This window comes from Misgurnus anguillicaudatus, chromosome 5 (assembly GCF_027580225.2).
Source record: "Misgurnus anguillicaudatus chromosome 5, ASM2758022v2, whole genome shotgun sequence".
Lineage (NCBI taxonomy): Eukaryota > Metazoa > Chordata > Actinopteri > Cypriniformes > Cobitidae > Misgurnus > Misgurnus anguillicaudatus.
In genome coordinates, this window is record NC_073341.2 from 15,575,310 (window position 1) to 15,590,111 (window position 14,802).

At 37.6% G+C, this 14,802-nt stretch overlaps 1 protein-coding gene across 2 annotated transcripts in view; it reads left to right on the forward strand.

The window, feature by feature from the left end:
• The window catches only part of LOC129414868 (actin filament-associated protein 1-like 2), a 60,074-nt gene that overhangs the window by 5,599 nt on the left and 39,673 nt on the right, over positions 1-14,802 (forward strand). The gene's annotated exons all lie outside the window — the stretch shown is intronic.

The window sequence follows — 14,802 nt, forward strand, 5'->3', positions numbered from 1 at the left end:
ATTTATTATCATTCTTATATCATTGACTGTTTATCTTCAGAGAGCTTGAGTTTTGTTTGTTTTTATCTTCTTTCTATGCTTGTATATGTTTTTTTGTGAGAATTATGAACATTTCTATGGTATTAAAGATTCAAACCTTATTAAAACATAAAAAACTCTACCGTGATACATATCGTTATCATGATATAAAATGAATCCTATCGTGATAGAAGATTTTGGTCATATCGCCCACCCCTAGTGTTAATAAGTCAGAATGCTTGAAATACCATTGAACCCCCCCTTTAATACAAGCTTGGTCTGAGTGTCATTTCAATGAAGCAAATGTCAGCTTTTCAGGATTTTATCACTACAATGTTGGGCAAATCGGCACACACACTTTACTTCTTAAAGGGATAGTTCGGCCAAAAACGATATTAAACCCATGATTTACTCACCCCCAAGCTGTCCGAGTTGCATATGTCCATCGTTTTTCAGACAAACACATTTTCGGATATTTTAGAACATATTTTAGATCTTTCTGTTCATTAAATGTACTGTTACGGGGTCCAGCAATAGTCCACGACCTTCAAGTCCAAAAAAGTGCGTCCATCCTTCACAAATTAAATCCAAACTGCTCCAGGATGATAAACAATGGTCTTCTGTGGGTAATCCGTGCGGTGTTGTTGTGGAAATATCCATATTTGGAATGTTGTTGACGTTGTGGACTACCTTCCGGAAGCGCCGCCATTTTGGAGTGATGCGCATTCAGGATGAGAGCTTACGCAGCGTACAGAGTTTCTCTGCTGCTGCTCTGTGCCCCCGCCCTCCGAATTTGTCATACGTCACTAAGAAAAGTCCGTACACTACGCTTATACTCTCTCCTGAGTCTAAGATGGCGGCGCTGCCGGAGGGTAGTTTGTAACGTTAATAACATTTTAAATATGGATATTTCTACAACAACACCGCACGGATTACCCACAGAAGACTTTGTTTATCATCCTGGAGCCGTTTGGATTTAATTTGTGAAGGATGGACGCACTTTTTTGGACTTGAAGGTCGTGGACTATTGCTGGACCCCGTAACATTACATTTAATGAACAGAAATATCTAAAATATTTTCTAAAATATCCGAAAATGTGTTTGTCTGAAAAACGATGGACATATGCAACTCGGACAGCTTGGGGGTGAGTAAATCATGGGTTTAATATCGTTTTTGGCCGAACTATCCCTTTAACCCTGTAACATGCATACCATTTTTATAATGTTCATAAAAATTAAGCTCAATCACATCTTATTTATTTACATTTTGCCTGTTATGTTCGGTTTTTGTATTCGTTCTGTACTGTGCCATACAATATATTTTGAAAATACCACAAATATGCATATTGCAAATGGTTTGCAATAACTGAATGATTTTAATACTTTAAAAAGTAAAGTATAGTATATAATAAAGTATATTTTAGTATGACTTAGATAGCAGACTGGCGAGATGAAGAGAGTGATGCTTTCTTTTTCCCAGAAACAATGTGAAACATGTATGTTTGTTACAGTATAGTTGTATGTTTTTAAATTTAGATTTTACACACTTGAGGCATTATTTATCATTTACATACTAATAATTAGGGCTGGGCAAAAAAAAATCGATTTTTTTGATTAATCTTTTTTTTTACGTGGTCGATTCAAAATTGATTCTCAAAGAGCAGAATCGATTTTTTTCTTTCATATTTATTTTCGCAAACATTGACCGTAAGATTAACGTTAATCTAATTAGTAGTCTTCTACACTAGATGTCACCCTCTTATTTGCCTGTCATTCATTCATTCAGTGCTTTAAATGGCGGTTTCAGGTGCTTCATCGACGTTGATGCCACCTTCACATAAAAAGTCAGATGTATGGAAGCATTTTAGATTTTGAAAGCAAGATGACGATGATAGTGTTGTGGCTATTAATTTCTTTTTATTATAGGAACAGTATGTAGGATTGTGGTCAAGACTGGTATTGCAATAACAAAACTTGTGGCTAAAACTGGTACTGCAATCACACAACTGGTGGCCAATACACAAAATTACAACATAAACATCAGTTGAGGGCTGCAACTCCACTTTTTAAATGACAATATCCTGGCCGGACCGCTGTTGTCAGTGATATAAGTATTTGAAATTAAAATGATTTCTTAATGTCTAGTGACATATCAGGGTCATTTTATGATTAATTGATATAAATTTCTTACATACTGTTCCTTTAATTACCCACTTGTAAATTGCTGTTCACTGTTCTTTTTTATTAATATAGTATTTGTATTAAATCTATATTCGTTGAGTTGAATCAAGTATAAAACCGACCCAAGAACCGGAATCGAAAATTGAATCGAATCGATTTGATAGCTTGTGAATCGAATCGATCTGGAACATCTGAATCGATACCCAGCCCTACTGTTTATATACTTTTTCTTTTATTGTGCAGCACTAAAAAAAATCCATGTTTAGTTCAGCAATATTCGAGGAGCTTAAATTAGTTTGGTTTGGTGGTTTTAATACTTCATCAAAGGCTTACAACAGCTTGTATTCATAAAATCAGAATCTCAGTGTTGTCAGTCACCACACACCCTGTTCATCTGTTTGGCATTTATTATATGTACTGTATGCATTTAGCAGACACTTTATTCCCAAACCAGCTTATGTGTACATTCTTAGGAGTCACATGACCTTGGTGTTGTTGTCTCCATAAGCTACATTTCTCAGCAGATTGTCTATAAAACACTGTGTTTGATTATGCACATGTTTGAGACTTACAGTAAGGATGCTTGTTTGGTTATCTTTGGGTTACACCCTATAGTGGCATTAGCTTTTATTTAAACATGTTTAGATGGGAATGCTGCAATGTTGATTCGTTTTTAAACACAGTGCCACTTCAAAGGCTTTACTGGAGTTGTGGGCAAAAGATATTCGGATGATATGAGCCAGTGCATCTTAATTCAGTCTTGTATTGTTCAGTTAGACTCTGCGATAACTTCTAATGTAAATTTTGTTAACATGCGTGCTATGACTCACACAATGACTTATAACGGTTTCGTTGGACGCATGTGCGTTGTTGCATTTACAGACGTGAAGAACCGAAGTGAACTTCAGGTCTGTTTATTTATTGGTCTACATTAAGTTACACAGTTACATAAGCTCAGTGTAGTAGTTGATACGCGTTAGATATGTTATGAATAAAGGTAATTTACTTGTCATTGCATTTTTGTCAAGGACTTTTGTTAGCGATCAGATTAAGATCAAAACATAGTAACATACACAGAGTTTTTACTTTTTTTGGATCAATGGATGCTTCAGTGTTTTATAAGTTGGGTAATAGTGCCACCTAGTGGATAATAGCGGAAATATGGATTGCTGTAAAAACTCATTATTGGCGGGGAAGTGTTGTCTCTAATTTAACGAGATAAGTTGTCAATGGCGGTGTTAGAGTTAATGGTGACAGGCACGGGGTGCACCTGGATTTTTACCTGTAATGTTGCGTGTACTCCAGTCGCTGTAGAGGCGGCAAAACGCGCTATTCATGCGTAGTTGGACGCTTGAACATTTTGAGTTTACTCGCGTCATTTGCGCGTGAAATTCACCTCATGGGAGGGGCTTCTGCAACTCCGCTGAGACTCCGCTCGCTTCCTGTAATCGCATCACTACTACAGCAAGGTCCTGATTGGTTAAAGCGGTGCGGAAATCGACCAAAGTTCAGATTTTTCAACTCGCGCATTTCCCGCGGCAATTCTCAATTCGCGCCGCAGCTTCCGCGCGTTCCGCGCCATTTGCGCCGCAGGATGCCTAATGGCGTCTTTGCATTGACTTAACATGTAAATCACCAGCGCTTGCCGCCTCTACCGCGGCAGGTGTACATGCAGCATTAGGATGAAAGGAACATGGTTAAAATAGCTTACTCACAGATTGTTTTATTTTAGGGACGAGACCAAAAGTGGTGACACCTTAGTCGGTTTGCCAATTTTGTAATTAGTATCTTAATTTTCTTTAGTTTGACCCATTTAGACAAAGCAGGAACCTTTACGTCAGATTTAAACCTGCATTGCATGCGTGAACTGCTTTTGGATTCCTCTGTAAACTTCAGAGAAAGTTGTTGCCACTGTCTGTGGATCTCTGTGGGTTTCATTCATTCACAGACTTTCTATTGTGTTGGACAAAAGGGTCAACTGGTCAACAAGGGGTCAAAGCAGTTGACAAGAGGTTAAACCCCTTTTGAAGCACTTAAACAGAGAGCGCAAAATGTCTCTCTGTGTCTTCACCAACACAAACACACATAGTGGGTGTTCGTGGCATTTCCGAAATGTTGACGACGCCCATGCACCTCAGGGCATTAGTTTTGCTAATGAATCAAACGGAGAAAGCGGACTTGCCTCCCGACAGAACGTGACTGCTTTGGTTGCCCTGTTTGCATGAGTGTGAATGGAGGGACCCTCACAGAATGTGATGTTTTTTGGGAACATACAATGACCCTGGCATATATCTGATTTTACACAAGAGCTCAGATTTCATTGGTTAACCCAAAACACAAGATCTTTTTATTTAGAAATGATTTTTTTGTTAAGGTTTGTCCATAGGGTTGAATCAATGGTACAAACAAGCGTCCTTAAGGTTTTGATGGACACAGTCGTTTTCCTTAAGGGTTTAGTCATGCAGAATGAAAGTTAAATATAGAGTGATTACAGTTAATTGATGTGTAAGAGTACAGTATTTTACCTTGTCATGGGTGACTCATATGAGATTGGTACAAGCTGTACAACCGGCATTAATGTTCAGCATGTAGAAGATTACAGTAAACTGTGTTTACCAAAAACTTACTTAAGAAGTATCACGTTTACTTCATTGTGTATACAGAAAGTAGAAGTTTAGGAACATTCTGGGTTAAATAAAACATACGTTTTTCAGTAACATTGGTGGCGTGTTGTAAATTAGCATAGAAAATCATTGTTTTGCACTTGCAGAGTTTGTCGTGTGAAGGAGAGCATGCAGATCTTAGGCCACTGTGGGCAGTTTGGGAAAAATACAAATGGGACAGATTTCATTACCAAGATCAGTCTAAAAGAGATAGTTCACCCAAAAATGAAAATTCTGTCAAGTTTAACTCACCCTCATGTTCTTTTAAACCTGTATGAGTCTCTTTATTCTGTTGAACTCCAAAGAAGATATTTTGATAAATTATTGTAACCATTTATTTTTATTATAAACTAGCATAGCTTTGGACATAAATGTGTGTTGGCAGTGTGTGCAACCCTACAAAGAAAAAATCCACACTCTCCTTCTTTTTAATCCCCATTAAACCAAAGCAGTCCCATTAGACATGCTGTTTTGAATCTCTTGTTAATGTGACGTCACACTGATAAAGGCCCGCCCACGACCAGTGACTCACTGGTTGATTTTCCCCAAGAGCTTTTCTAAATGTGTTTGTTAGCACATTGTAGCATTATGCTGCTAAAGATCCTATTGGCTGTTTCTCAATTCCAAGAACGCAAAGAACGGACTTGCGTCCTCATGGAGATCGGTCTTGCCAGGCGACCTTGGAAGAACGAACTCGGAAGTTTTGCCGCAATGACTTCTGGGGCGTAAGGCAATTTCAGCAAGTCTGCACTCCATGCATCCTCGATATCAAGAACACATCCGGGTATTTTCATGCGTCCTCTGTCCTTGCGTTCTTGAGAATTGGAATTGAACTTCGACCGTAAATGATGACGTAGAGCGAGGACACGAGGACGCAAGATCGCTGAAGAACGCATATTGAGAAACAGCCATTGTCTCAGACTGTATTAATCAGATCTATCTTTAACCAAAAGCACTCACTGTCTGTTAGGAAGGGAGTGAGGAGCTGTAGCGCATTTGCATTTAAAAGTAAACACATGAAAACATCGCCCTCCGCTGAGCCTTATTTAAGTTGCATTTAAGCATATATGGGGACGTGCAGGGTTTCCCGCAGCATATTTCAGTTAAGGCGGCCCGCCTAAGCTTGGAAACCCTACCGCCTTAACAAGGTCGTCCAAAAAAATTAATAAATAAATAAATCACTGCACAAAAGGCCGTCAAGTGCATCTCGGAGAATAGCGCATACGCGCGCCACAGAAAATGAGAAAGACGTGTTCCGGACCGTCACTGTCTGGAGGATAACTTGCCAGTTGATAAAACATCTCGGAGAATAGCGCAGACACGCTTCAAACCGCGAGCGTGCACGCGCACCACACGGCCGAAATGAGATAAGACGTGGTCCGTCATGTCTGGAGGATAGCCAGTTGATAAAAAGTGTGTCTGTGAGAACTGTAAGTGGCCTTATATTTTGGGTTTATTTAAGCCTGTTATTGTATAAGTCTATAGTTCTTGCAATTTTAAAGTAATCTCTATCATCGTTCGCCAGACGTTCTACAACATATGCTTCAGTTTGTGTTTATTAACCCTTTAGTTTCACTTCATCACGCAGCTATTCCCGTTAGAGGTAAAAACATTTCATTCATTAATAATCTGGTATGTGTTCATTTTTTGTCATAGTTTCTTCAAAGTTAAGTTTTATTTGAGTGTTTTAAAAATAAATATGTTATTTATTTATTTTATTAAAATATTTTAATTATCATCATAACGCATACGCCCCGCCCCTTTGATTGCCACGCCCTCGGTCCCGCACCACCTTAACTAACACATTTTCTGCTGCAAACCCTGACGTACGCGTCACGCATGTGCCGTCACAAACTGCAAGTCTGGAAAATAACTGGTATGGTGTCCCTGATTCTCAACCTGGGGATGTTTTTCATCGCTAAAAGGGAGTTTGGAAACTTACAAAAAGCACAGATGACAACAGGTTTACCTGAGACAGCGCAAGCTAGCACGAAGGTAAAGCTAATCTTTTGACGCTTTTCCATTGCATAGTACCCCACCTGACCCCAGGTTTGGGTCAGCTTACTTTTGTGAGCTTTTCCACTGGGTGCAGTACATAGTACTCAACACTTTTTTTAGTACCACCTCGGTTGGGGTTCTAAGCGACCCGAGCTGATACCAAAACGTGATGCGAAAACACTGTAGATCACTGATTGGTCTGAGAGAATCGTCACTACCAGCATCATTGCTATAATGTTAAAGATTAGCTTTACCTTAGAGCTAGCTTGCACTGTCTCGAGCAAACATGTTGTCTTCTGTGCTCTGCTATAATATCCCAAACTCCCTTTTAGCGATGAAAAACATCCACAGGTTGAGAATCAGGAACACTATACCATTTTTTTCCAGAGTTGCAGTTTGTGGCGGCACATTCTCAATGCGCACGTTAGCATATATGCTTAAATGCAACTTAAATGATGCTCAGCGGAGCGCGTCGACTGACGCCACGGGTGTTTGAACAGAAACTGTCATGTGAGACAGAGGTAGTGATAAACGTGATGTGCAATTTGTGGTGGTCCATTTTAATTTTGTTACGAACTGAGAAATAAATAAATGTATGGGAATGTACAATGATGCTTTCACTTGTAATGATGTCACAGCAAACTAAACTCAATGGAAAAGCTAACCAAACCAAACCGTGGGGTACTATGTGATGGAAAAGCGCCATTTTTACATTATAGCGATGACGCTGGTAGTGACGATTCTTTCAGACCAATCAGTGATCTACAGTGTTTTTGCATCACATTTTGGTATAAGCTCGGGTCGCTTGGAACCCCAACTGAGGTGGTACTAAAAAAGTATTGGGTACTACGTACTGTGAGTGTGCACAGTGGAAAAGCCCCCAAAAGCTGACCCGACCCAAACCAAACTGTGGGGTACTCTGCAATGGAAAAGCGCCATTATATTACATCTTGTAAAAAGGGACGTAACATGTGCCATATGTAACTTTTAGAAGGATCTCTTGTCAGAAATGTAATTTAATATAGATAACTATATTATCAGTGGTGTTTAAAGATCTTACATAATGAACTGTATTGTTTTTATTACCTATGAGACATTTTTATATTAAAAAAGTGTCAAAGTGCTGAACTGTAACTACGTGGTGACACACCTAATACGGCATTGTTCTTGACATCTGTTCACACAGGACGCGTGCGTTGCAGGTATGTTACAGCAATGTTACTTCAATAGGTCCTCATTCCAGGAACATTACCAGAATTATTCCAGGACTTGTTTGCGTTCACACTAAAGGCACTATGGCAATGTTATGGTGTATGGGATTAACACACTGTGTAAAAGGGGTGTTTGTTTGTTTGTATTACAACCTTTAGGATGAGAATCTACATGATTTACATTTTTTTGTAAATTGATAGCATACAGATTCCACTCAGATATTTTCAACCTGGAAAACTCCTCTTATTGGGATTGAACGAAAGATCATTTTAGGTCATGGGCATGCCATGTTCATGGTTCACAAAACATAAAAACTATCATTAATTGTTCAGGTAACATCATGCAGAATTAAAAGGATAGTTTACCCTAGGGGTGTAACGATTCATCGTGCAAATGCGCGTTTTCTCAATGAATGAATTTGAATGAATTACGGTGGAATCCCGGCACATCCGAACGCCAGAGGGCGCTCCCGTGCAGAAACTGCCTTTGTGCCACACAAGAAGTATCATTACAAACGCTATTCCAGGAAATGTCTACACATGAATATTTATACGCTGTTCTTCAAATTGTTTCAGGTATTTTCATGATAATAAAGAATATTTTGAATGATTTTGTTTAACGAGTGTTGCTTTTTTAAATGCACGTTATAAACGACTCTGACTCATAATGATTTTAGATTGATAAGGACTTCCTACTGACCAAATGCCGTAATACAGGCACAAGCTGTGCATAAAACAAAGAATCGCAGCCTTGCGATTCAGAATCGATTTCAGACAGGCATTTTTAATGAGGACCGCGATTGAATCGTGATTGAATCGTTACATCCCTAGTTTACCCAAAAATGAAAAATTTCTCATCTTCATGTTGTTCTAAACCTGTATAAATGCCTTTTTTTCTGATGAACACAAAAGAAGATATTTTGATAAATGATGGTAAGCACACAGCTGATTGTAGCCATTGACTTCTATAGTAGGAAAACAAATATTATGGAAATATTGTGATAAATGATGATGAAGATATTTTAATAAATGATGGTAAGCACACAGCTCATTGTAACCACTGAATTCCATTGTATTTGTTTTTCCTACTATGGAAGTCAATGGTTACAATCAGCTGTGTGCTTATCATCATTTCTCAAAATATCTTCTTTTGTGTTCATCAAAAAAATAAATTCATTCAGGTTTAAAACAACATGAGGATGAGAAAATGATGACAGAATTTTCATTTTTAGGTGAACTATCCTATTTTAAGAAATTTGTATTATTTTGTGATGTGAACTTTCTGTAAACATTACGCTCTAAAGTAAAATGGTTAGAAAAAAGGAAATACAAAATACAGGACACGCGAGGATGTGGGTTTGTTTTTGCGTGTGTTTAGTTTGGATGAAAACCAGTAGCTGTCTTTCAGCTGGGTAGTCTGACCTTTGAGACGTTGTTATGACAATGCCCAATATTTATCCTCCACACATCTTACAGTTCAAAAGTGAGAATGGGTGGGGCAACATGTTAGTGAAGAGTTGGGTCTACGAGACATGGAGAAATATTAAAAGAATATCCAATTTACAGCCGTATGCAAAAATTTGGGCACCCCTGACAATTTTTAATGATTTTCAAATATTTGGGTGTTTGGATCAGTAATTTAATTTTGATCTATCAAATAACTGAAGGACACAGTAATATTTCAGTAGTAAAATGAGCTGTGGATTAACAAAAAAATCTGCAGTATGCGTCAAAGCGAAATTAGACAGGTGCATACATTTTGCCATTTTGTTGATTTAAATACCTGTAACTACTTAGCACTGACTCATTGGAACACACAGTTGGTTTGGTGAGCTCATTAAGCCTTGAACTTCATAGACAGGTGCATCCAATCATGAGAAAAGTTATTTAAGATGGCCAATTGCAAGTTGTTGTTCTCTTTGAATCTCCTCTGAAGAGTGGCAACATGGATGCCTCAAAACAACTCTCAAATGACCTGAAAACAAAGATTGCTCAACATTATGGTTTAGGGGAAGAATACAAAAAGTTATATCTCAGAGATATAAGCTGTCAGTGTCCACTGTGAGGAACATAGTGAGGAAATGGAAGACCACAGGCACAGTTCTTGTTAACCCTTGTATTGTGTTCGATTTTTGTGACGATTTTGATGGAGCGGGTCAAATTGACCTGCATTGGATTCAATGCAATTCCTTAAATATCACATTATAAAATACAAGAAGGAATTAGGCATGAGCAAAACCATTTAAGTATCAGTCTTTGTCACACATTACAAACACTTAAAATTAAAAAGTATTTAAAAAAAAAAATGCATTTAACCACAATTTTTAACAAGTTTGTTTTAACAAATGTTGCACAAAAACTGTTGCAACATTTAAGATTTTAAATTTTAATTCAACATGTTTTTTTAACATACATATGTTTAAGACATCCTAAATGATCAATTTAAAATTGCTGTGAAATGAAATGAAGCTTTTCTTTTTCTAAATAGGCTCATCTTTTGTTCTTGAGGATCATTGTACGAATTCAAAAAATCACTATTGACATGATGTGCACACATCAAGCATGTGCTTTCTGACTTCTTGCATTTTACACAAATGGTGCTTATTTTGGTGTCATGTTTTATGGGACACAGCTGGCATCATCTGTATTCACCTCTGAATTTTCTGTGGGTCTGAATTCATCTGCTTTACATAGTATTTCATATACATTGAAAATAGAAATGATAGTTCACATTTACTTTTCTGTGTCTGAGGAAGTCTTTATCAGTGCTAAAAAAAAGTGAGGAAAAGCTCACTTTTCCCTTTCCAGTGTAGTAAAACACCAAAATATACGCAATAAATGTATTTAATTTGTGTCTATACAGTTGCCTTGGAATAAAGAAATATGGGTCAAATTGACCCGCGAACATCAAAATCGTACCAAAAATCATTATTTGTGCTAAAAAAAACACTTCAAAACACATCAGTGTAACCTAACTTTGCATGCATGTTCATGGCCCTAAATGAGAAAAAGTGACAACATTTCTGGAAGAAAACTGTAACTTAAGTAGTATTTCATATAAATTGTAAATAGAAATCATAGCTCACTTTTACCATCTGTGTCTGTAAAAGTCTTTTTCAGTATTAAAAATAGTGAGGAGAAGCATTTTTACCCCCATTTCAGGATAGTAAAACACCAACATAACAACAAACACAAAAAATATATATTTAATTTAGGTCTATACAATTGCTTTGGAGCAAAACAAAATGCGGGTCAAATTGACCCGCGAACCTCAAAATCGTTACAAAATTATTTTGGTACACTTCAAAACATATCAGCATGTCTAAACTTTGCATGCATGTTTATGGCCATAAATGAGAAAAAGTCACAAAATTTCAAGAATAAAATCACAGGTTAACTGGTTTATCCGACAGCTTAGAAATCAAAACGGGTCAAATTGACCCGGAACATAATATGAGGGTTAAGGCCAGAAGTAGAAGGCCATGTAAAATATTGGAGAGGCAAAGGCGAAGAATGGTCAAAAACAGATCACCTCCAAAGACCTACAACATCAACTTGCTGCAGATGGTGTCACCGTGCATCGTTCAACAATTCAGCACACTTTGCACTTTGGTGTGAAGAAGCCTTTTCTGCACACACGCCACAAACGGAGTTGCTTGAGGCATGCAAACGCACAATTGGACAAGCCAGCTCCTTTTATTAATAAGGTGCTGTGGTCTGATGAAACAAAGATTGAGTTATTTGGTCATAACAAGGGGCGTTATGCATGGCGGCAAAAGAACACAGTGTTCCAAGAAAACACTTGCTACCCACAGTCAAATTTGGTGGAGGTTCCATTATGCTGTGGGGCTGTTTGGCCAGTGCCGGTACTAGGAATCTGGTTAAAGTTGAGGTTTCCACTCAATATCAGTAAAACCATAGTTTTGCTAATAGTAATCAATACACCAGAAAACCATGGTTACTACACTTTTACCTAAAATAACATATTAGTGAATTTTATTTGTCAGAAAACATTGTTGATAGAACTATATAAAAATACTATCTACACATATTGGTGTGATATATAAATATTGTAAATGAAAGCATTTCTTGACTATTAAATTAGAATAATCACAGTTCTTTGCCTCTTACTCAATGTATTTCAATAGCTCACTATGAGCTTCCAGGAACTAACTGAAGTCTCAATGAATCACGTGACGGCCGAGCTGTTGGACTTCTGGTGGCGCAACTGTTTTCTCAATGGCTCTGATTTGTTCCACGAAAGCCGTTTGTTTATGTTCTTACTGCTGAAACCGTCTACACAAAACGTTGTGCAGCATGTTTACTAACAACACAGGAAAGGAGCGGTACTCTGACATAATATTAGTGCATGACAACTTAAACCGCTTGTGTTTTTTTTAACGACTCATCAATAGACCATTCCCTTAAAGTAATCAGGAAAAGCGGTCAAAAGTGGACAAAAGAGATGGATTAAAACATCAGGTGAGAACAAACATCCGTCTCTCTCGTCCACTTGTTATCCAATCGACCAAAACGCATCTTAATACCAGTCCTGTAAATGTGCTCATGCATAGTGTCAGTGAACTGTCCTGTACCTCAAGTCTATTGCATTGATAAAAGATCTGCCAAAATAGTGAGAAATGGAGGATGTTGGAGAAGAAAAGAGGGTTGTGTGAAGACCTTGAAAATGACCATCTGAAGGACCTCGGCCACAGTCAGCCATTGATATCTGGATAATGCTGTGTTTGCTTAATGACTTTACTGTTGGCACTGCCCCACCAACTCTGTCACGACTGAAGGTCACTGCGGTTTATAAATGAAAACAGAGACATGTTACCTTTTTACATTGAGGTTTCTGGAATAGGTGTTAACTATGAAAGCGATATTTGCCATCACTTTTTCAAATAAAAAACAGGTTGCTGGCATGTTTATACAATGTTTAACTATGAGCTTTAAAAACTCTCCTACAGAAAACTTGCTTTTTACAGTGAAGGTCTTATTCAGTGTTTTTTATAGTTTCGAGCAGGATCGTCAATCATAAAAAGTTACCAACAATTCATTATTGTGGTGAGATTTACTGGATTCTCAGCATTTTCTTGTGTTTTTGAAAGTTGGTGTTTGAGGAGTGCTGCAGAGGCATAGAGTCAGATGTCTACCAGTACTCGCTTATGACCTTGTTTAAACCCATGGGAATTCAGATGTTAACTCCCAGGAGATGTAGCCACAGCTGGAGCCCTAAACCACCACTGCAGCCTGCAGAAATGGGATTTGGGTTCAGGATGAAATCGTCTTGAACTCTTGGAAAAACTGCAGAGGATCTGTTTTTTGTTCGAATTTGAAAGAGATTGTGAACACTGATTTGAATTCAACTAAAAGTACTCACACAAATAGGCAAGTTTTAATGTAATTGATTGCCAAAGATACTGATGTTGTACTTTTAGAGATATGATTCTTAAGAGAGTCAAAGAAACACATCCCCTTTTATTCTGTTCCTTTGGCAAATGATAAAAGCTTGGTGTCAGATAAGAAGCCACTTGTTCTGAAGTCTGGTTGCGTTTCTTTTGAAGTCATTCTTTGATGCTGTAAAAACAGGGGATTAAGAGAAATGTCATTGTACTTTTTGATAACTGAGGATCAAGAAATTGTTGGAAAGAAATGGTACCAATTTAACTTCGATTTTTAGAGAAAAAGATGAAAGTGTTTATGTATTTATATTTGTATATTTTAAAGAAATAATGAAATTAGAGATGCACCAATATATCTGTCAATAAAAGCAATTTTTCACACTGTTAGCTATCGGATGATAGTTTAAAAGCAGCCGATATTCATGGCCGATATATCCTGTCAATCAAAAGAGAACAGGAAAATGCAATGAATTTGAGATCTGTGTATAGAAGTTGTAAAGAAACATCATCCAGGGCTCCAGACTAACTTTTTTCACTAGGAGCACAGTGGCCCCCAACTGCAAGTTTTAGGGGCGCAACCAGTAATTCCACTGTATTACTAATAAATACTTTAATGACAGATGCAGAATGTACAATGTGCTGTTTCAAATTCAGTGTCACTTCACAAAAAAAGGTCATGTGCGACTGGATGTTAAACTTGGTGGCAGTCTGGAGCCCTGTCACCAGTTTAATGTTCAGTATTAATGGTCATTATATTAATGAATAACATAAAGATGCTATGTGAAAGTTTATAACAGAAAACTGTGGTTTTCATCTTGTCACTTTCTTGGTATAGAAAACACATTTTTACAGAAATTAGTCAAAATGGATTTATTGCGTTTTGGAACCAAACTCTTCATATATGAAAGTTGTGTTTTGTCAGTTAGATTGTCTCAGTGCTAACAGACATGGATTACTGTGAAAGCTGTTAAACTGTAATCTTTAAATAAGTGCTGAATCATTTGTTGCGTTTTACAAGCTTCATGTAGGTCCTTATGTGGTTCCCTTATAAAGATCTTTTCAAAAGGCCATTCAGCCCGATCACAACAGCTGGCTTGTGTAGAGGGCTTTTAAAAGAGAGATGTTAATGATGTGTTGTGATGGACTTTTACGTTATTTTCAATAACAGTGAAAGGAAATGAGACGGAAAACAAAGAATCTAATGGATTATTATGACAGATTCCTATGCCAAAATACTAGCAAATGTTAAAACCCTCGTAATTGATCAGACCGAAAATGTGTGTGTGTGTGTGTGTGTGTGTGTGAGAGAGAGAGAGAGAGAGAGAG